This window comes from Oncorhynchus keta, unplaced genomic scaffold (assembly GCF_023373465.1).
Source record: "Oncorhynchus keta strain PuntledgeMale-10-30-2019 unplaced genomic scaffold, Oket_V2 Un_contig_25141_pilon_pilon, whole genome shotgun sequence".
Taxonomy (NCBI): Eukaryota; Metazoa; Chordata; class Actinopteri; order Salmoniformes; family Salmonidae; genus Oncorhynchus; species Oncorhynchus keta.
This window is the reverse complement of record NW_026284286.1, coordinates 1-7,500: the sequence shown is the minus strand read 5'-3', so window position 1 is coordinate 7,500 and position 7,500 is coordinate 1. Positions and strand designations below refer to the sequence as shown.

At 40.1% G+C, this 7,500-nt stretch overlaps 1 long non-coding RNA gene across 1 annotated transcript; it reads left to right on the top strand.

The window, feature by feature from the left end:
* The first annotated feature begins 5,815 nt into the window (after nt 1-5,815).
* On the top strand, nt 5,816-7,498 carry LOC127922292 (uncharacterized). The gene is made up of 2 exons (XR_008110823.1): nt 5,816-5,871; nt 6,897-7,498. It is a non-coding gene; the product is annotated as an uncharacterized LOC127922292 (long non-coding RNA).
* The last annotated feature ends 2 nt before the right edge of the window (nt 7,499-7,500 follow it).

The window sequence follows — 7,500 nt, the reverse complement described above, 5'->3', positions numbered from 1 at the left end:
TATCTGGGCCATTTATACATTAGATCAGAAGTGATATCCGCCGTTTGTACATTAGATCAGAAGTGATATCTGGGCCATTTATACATTAGATCAGAAGTGATATCTGGGGCCATTTATACATTAGATCAGAAGTGATATCTGGGCCATTTATACATTAGATCAGAAGTGATATCTGGACCGCTTATACATTAGATCAGAAGTGGTATCTGGTCCATTTATACATTAGATCAGAAGTGATATCTGGGCCGCTTATACATTAGATCAGAAGTGATATCTGGGCCATTTTATACATTAGATCAGAAGTGGTAACCGGGCCATTTATACATTAGATCAGAAGTGATATCTGGGTCTGTTTATACATTAGATCAGAAGTGGTAACCGGGCCATTTATACATTAGATCAGAAGTGGTAACCGGGCCGTTTATACATTAGATCAGAAGTGATATCTGGCCCATTTATACATTAGATCAGAAGTGGTAACCGGCCATTTATACATTAGATCAGAAGTGATATCTGGCCCGTTTATACATTAGATCAGAAGTGATATCTGGGCCATTTATACATTAGATCAGGAAGTGATATCTGGCCCGCTTATACATTAGATCAGAAGTGGGTAACCGGGCCGTTTATACATTAGATCAGAAGTGGTAACCGGACCATTTATACATTAGATCAGAAGTGATATCTGGGCCATTTATACATTAGGATCAGAAGGTAACCGGGCCGTTTATACATTAGATCAGAAGTGGTATCTGGGCCCATTTATACATTAGATCAGAAGTGATATCTGGCCCGTTTATACATTAGATCAGAAGTGATATCTGGGCCGTTTTTATACATTAGATCAGAAGTGGTAACTGGGCCATTTATACATTAGATCAGAAGTGGTAACCGGGCCATTTATACATTTAGATCAGAAGTGGTAACCGGGCCATTTATACATTAGATCAGAAGTGATATCTGGCCCGCTTATACATTAGATCAGAAGTGGTAACCGGGCCATTTATACATTAGATCAGAAGTGATATCTGGGCCGTTTATACATTAGATCCAGAAGTGATATCTGGGCCATTTTATACATTAGATCAGAAGTGATATCTGGGCCATTTATACATTAGATCAGAAGTGATATCTGGGCCATTTATACATTAGATCAGAAGTGATATCTGGGCCATTTATACATTAGATCAGAAGTGGTAACCGGGCATTTATACATTAGATCAGAAGTGATATCTGGCCCGTTTATACATTAGATCAGAAGTGGTAACCGGGCCGTTTATACATTAGATCAGAAGTGATAACTGGGCCGTTTATACATTAGATCAGAAGTGGTAACCGGGCCATTTATACATTAGATCAGAAGTGATATCTGGGCCATTTATACATTAGATCAGAAGTGATATCTGGGCCATTTACATTAGATCAGAAGTGATATCTGGCCCATTTATACTTTAGATCAGAAGTGATATCTGGGCCATTTATACATTAGATCAGAAGTGATATCTGGGCCATTTATACATTAGATCAGAAGTGATATCTGGGCCCATTTATACTTTAGATCAGAAGTGATATCTGACCATTTATACATTAGATCAGAAGTGATATCTGGCCCGTTTATACATTAGATCAGAAGTGGTAACCGGCCATTTATACATTAGATCAGAAGTGATATCTGGGCCGTTTATACATTAGATCAGAAGTGATATCTGGCCCGTTTATACATTAGATCAGAAGTGGTAACGGGCCGTTTACATTAGATCAGAAGTGGTAACCGACCATTTATACATTAGATCAGAAGTGATATCTGGCCCGCTTATACATTAGATCAGAAGTGGTAACCGGGCCGTTTATACATTAGATCAAGATTTAACCGGACCGTTATACATTAGATCAGAAGTGATATCTGGGCCGCTTATACATTAGATCAGAAGTGGTAACCGGGCCATTTATACATTAGATCAGAAGTGGTATCTGGCCCGTTTATACATTAGATCAGAAGTGGTAACCGGACCCATTTATACATTAGATCAGAAGTGGTAACCGGGCCATTTATACATTAGATCAGAAGTGGTAACCGGGCCATTTATACATTAGATCAGAAGTGGTAACCGGGCCGTTTATACATTAGATCAGAAGTGGTAACCGGACCGCTTATACATTAGATCAGAAGTGGTAACTGGGCCATTTATACATTAGATCAGAAGTGATATCTGGCCCGCTTTATACATTAGATCAGAAGTGGTAACCGGGCCGTTTATACATTAGATCAGAAGTGGTATCTGGGCCATTTATACATTAGATCAGAAGTGATATCTGGGCCATTTATACATTAGATCAGAAGTGGTATCTGGGCCATTTATACATTAGATCAGAAGTGATATCTGGGCCATTTATACATTAGATCAGAAGTGGTATCTGGGCCATTTATACATTAGATCAGAAGTGATATCTGGCCTGCTTATACATTAGATCAGAAGTGATATCTGGGCCATTTATACATTAGATCAGAAGTGATATCTGGGCCGTTTATACATTAGATCAGAAGTGATATCTGGGCCGTTTATACATTAGATCAGTGATATCTGGACCGTTTATACATTAGATCAGAAGTGGTATCTGGTCCATTTATACATTAGATCAGAAGTGATATCTGGGCCGTTTATACATTAGGGATCAGAAGTGATATCTGGGCCATTTATACATTAGATCAGAAGTGGTAAATCGGGCCGTTTATACATTAGATCAAAGTGATATCTGGCCCGTTTATACATTAGATCAGAAGTGGTAACCGGGCCATTTATACATTAGATCAGAAGTGGTAACCGGGCCGTTTATACATTAGATCAGAAGTGATATCTGGCCCGTTTATACATTAGATCAGAAGTGGTAACCGGGCCATTTATACATTAGATCAGAAGTGATATCTGGCCCGTTTATACATTAGATCAGAAGTGATATCTGGGCCATTTATACATTAGATCAGAAGTGATATCTGGCCCGTTTATACATTAGATCAGAAGTGGTAACCGGGCCGTTTATACATTAGATCAGAAGTGGTAACGGACCATTTTATACATTAGATCAGAAGTGATATCTGGGCCATTTATACATTAGATCAGAAGTGGTAACCGGACCGTTTATACATTAGATCAGAAGTGGTATCTGGGCCATTTATACATTAGATCAGAAGTGATATCTGGCCCGTTTATACATTAGATCAGAAGTGATATCTGGGCCGTTTATACATTAGATCAGAAGTGGTAACTGGGCCATTTATACATTAGATCAGAAGTGGTAACCGGGCCATTTATACATTAGATCCAGAAGTGGTAACCGGGCCATTTATACATTAGATCAGAAGTGATATCTGGCCCGTTTATACATTAGATCCAGAAGTGGTAACCGGGCCATTTATACATTAGATCAGAAGTGATATCTGGGCCGTTTATACATTAGATCAGAAGTGATATCTGGGCCATTTATACATTAGATCAGAAGTGATATCTGGGCCATTTATACATTAGATCAGTGATATCTGGGCCATTTATACATTAGATCAGAAGTGATATCTGGGCCCATTTATACATTAGATCAGAAGTGGTAACCGGGCCATTTATACATTAGATCAGAAGTGATATCTGGCCCGTTTATACATTAGATCAGTGGTAACGGTCCATTTATACATTAGATCAGAAGTGGTATCTGGCCCGTTTATACATTAGATCAGAAGTGATATCTGGCCCGTTTATACATTAGATCAAGTGATATCTGGCCCGTTTATACATTAGATCAGAAGTGATATCTGGGCCATTTATACATTAGATCAGAAGTGATATCTGGGCCATTTATACATTAGATCAGAAGTGGTATCTGGGCCATTTATACATTAGATCAGAAGTGATATCTGGGCCATTTATACATTAGATCAGAAGTGATATCTGGGCCATTTATACATTAGATCGAAGTGATATCTGGGCCATTTATACATTAGATCAGAAGTGATATCTGGCCGTTTATACATTAGATCAGAAGTGATATCTGGGCCGTTTATACATTAGATCAGAAGTGATATCTGGGCCGTTTATACATTAGATCAGAAGTGATATCTGGGCCATTTATACATAGATCAGAAGTGATATCTAGCCCGTTTATACATTAGATCAGAAGTGATATCTGCCCGTTTGTACATTAGATCAGAAGTGATATCTGGCCGTTTGTACATTAGATCAGAAGTGATATCTGGGCCATTTATACATTAGATCCAGTAGTGGTAACCGGGCCGTTTATACATTAGATCAGAAGTGGTATCTGGGCCGTTTATACATTAGATCAGAAGTGGTATCCGGGCCGTTTGTACATTAGATCAGAAGTGGTATCTGGGCCGTTTATACATTAGATCAGAAGTGATATCTGGCCCCGTTTATACATTAGATCAGTGATATCTGGCCCGTTTATACATTAGATCAGAGTGATATCTGGCCCGTTTATACATTAGATCAGAAGTGGTATCTGGTCCATTTATACATTAGATCAGAAGTGATATCTGGGCCGTTTATACATTAGATCAGAAGTGGTATCTGGTCCATTTATATATTAGATCAGAAGTGGTAACCGGGCCACGTTTATACATTAGATCAGAAGTGGTAACGACCCGTTTATACATTAGATCAGAAGTGGTAACTGGGCCATTTATACATTAGATCAGAAGTGGTAACCGGGCCGTTTATACATTAGATCAGAAGTGATATCTGGGCCGTTTATACATTAGATCAGAAGTGGTAAACCGGGCCCATTTATACATTAGATCAGAAGTGGTAATAGCCCATTTATACATTAGATCAGAAGTGGTAACCCGGCCATTTTATACATTAGATCGGAAGTGGTAACTGGGCCATTTATACATTAGATCAGAAGTGGTAACCGGGCCGTTTTTATACATTAGATCAGAAGAGTATTGACAGTGTTGACAGAAACAGTGTTTGGTTGTGTTCTACTTCATGGCTGTCCCAAATGGCCCTCTATTCTCTATATAGGGAATCAAATGGCCCTCTATTCTCTAGAGAGGGAATCAGAATGGCCCTCTATTCTCTATAGAGGGGAATCCGATGGCCCTCCTTAGAGGGAATCCGAATGGCCCTCTATTCTCTATAGAGGAACCCAAATGGCCCTCTATTCTCTATTCCAAATGGCTCTATTCTCTATAGAGGGACTTCCAAATGGCCCTCTATTCTCTATAGAGGGAATCCAAATGGCCCTCTATTCTCTATAGAGGGACCCCAAATGGCCCTCTATTCTCTATAGAGGAGCTCCAAATGGCCCTCTATTCTCTATAGAGGAATCCAGAATCAGCCCTCTATTCTCTAGAGGGAATCCAAATGACCCTCTATTCTCTATGTAGGGAATCCAAATGGCCCCTCTATTCTCTATGTAGAGATCCAAATGGCCCTCTATTCTCTATAGGGGAATCCAAATAGCCCTCTATTCTCTATAAGAATCCAAATGGCCCTCTAAGCCTCTATGGGGAATCCCAGGCCCTCTGTCCCTCTATAGAGGGAATCCAAATGGCCCCTCTATTCTCTATAGAGGGAATCCAAATCTAGCCCTCTATTCTCTATAGAGGGAATCCAAATGGCCCTCTATTCTCTATAGAGGGAATACAAATGGCCCTCTATTCTCTCTGTAGGGAATCCAAATGGCCCTCTATTCTCTATAGAGGGACTCCAATAACCCCTCTATTCTCTATAGAGGACTCCAAATGGCCCTCTATTCTCTATAGAGGGAAATCCCAAACCCCTCTATTCTCTATAGAGAATCAAAATGGCCCTCTATTCTCTATAGAGGGAATCCAAATGGCCCTCTATTCTCTATAGAGTCCAAATATAGCCCTCTATTCTCTATATAGGGAATCCAAATGGCCTCTATTCTCTATAGAGGAATCCAAATGTCCCTCTATTCTCTATGAGAGAGGGGAATCAAAATGGCCCTCTATTCTCTATAGAGGGAATCCAAATAGCCCCTCTATTCTCTATAGAGAATCCAAATGGCCCTCTATTCTCTATATAGGAATCCAAATGGCCCTCTATTCTCTATATAGGAATCCAAATGGCCCTCTATTCTCTATAGAGGGAATCCCAAATAGCCCTCTATTCTCTATAGAGGAATCCAAATAGCCCTCTATTCTCTATAGAATCCAATAGCCCTCTATTCTCTATAGGGAATCAAATGGCCCTCTGATTGCCACTATAGAGGGAATCCAAATGGCCCTCTATTCTCTATAGAGGGAATCCAAATATTTATCTATTCTCTATAGGGGGAATCAATGGCCCTCTATTCTCTATGTAGAGAATCAAATGGCCCTCTATTCTCTATAGGGGAATCCAAATGGCCCTCTATTCTCTATAGAGAATCCAAATAACCCCTCTATTCTCTGAGGGAATCCAATGGCCCTCTATTCTCTATGTAGAATCCAAATGGCCCTCTATTCTCTATAGAGGGACTCCAATAACCCCTCTATTCTCTATAGAGGGACTCCAAATAGCCCCTCTATTCTCTATAGAGGGAATCCAAAATGGCCCTGACTATTCTCTATAGAGGGTAAAATGAGCCCTCTATTCTCTATGAGGGAATCCGATCAGCCCTCTATTCTCTATAGAGGAATCAAATGGCCCCTCTATTTCTATATAGGGAATCAATGGCCCTCTATTCTCTATAGAGGAATCCAAATAGCCCTCTATTCTCTATAGAATCCAATTCCCTCTATTTCTCTATAGAGGAATCAAATGGCCCTCTATTCTCTATAGAGGGAATCCAAATGGCCCTCTATTCTCTATATAGGGAATCCAAATGGCCCTCTATTCTCTATATAGGGAATCCAAATGGCCCTCTATTCTCTATAGAGGAATCCAAATGGCCCTCTATTCTCTATAGAGGGAATCCAAATGGCCCTCTATTCTCTATAGAGGGAATCCAAATGGCCTTCTATTCTCTATAGAGGGACTCCAAATGGCCCTCTATTCTATATAGAGGGACTCCAAATGGCCCTCTATTCTCTATAGAGGGATCCAAATGGCCCTCTATTCTCTATGTAGGGAATCCAAATGGCCCTCTATTCTCTATGTAGGGAATCCAAATGGCCCTCTATTCTCTATGTAGGGAATCCAAACTCCTAAAGGGTTAGGGACCGACTCCTAAAGGGTTAGGGGTTAGGGACCGACTCCTAAAGGGTTAGGGGTTAGGGACTGACTCCTAAAGGGTTAGGGACCGACTCCTAAAGGGTTAGGGGTTAGGGACTGACTCCTAAAGGGTTAGGGGTTAGGGACTGACTCCTAAAGGGTTAGGGACTGACTCCTAAAGGGTTAGGGGTTAGGGACTGACTCCTAAAGGGGATTGTAGGCTACCAAAGGAAAGGGTATATTTTTATTTTCATAATTGTTGATCATTTTCTTATGTATTATTTTTTTTTACAAATTATATTTCAATAAAGAACATCGTCTGTTCACT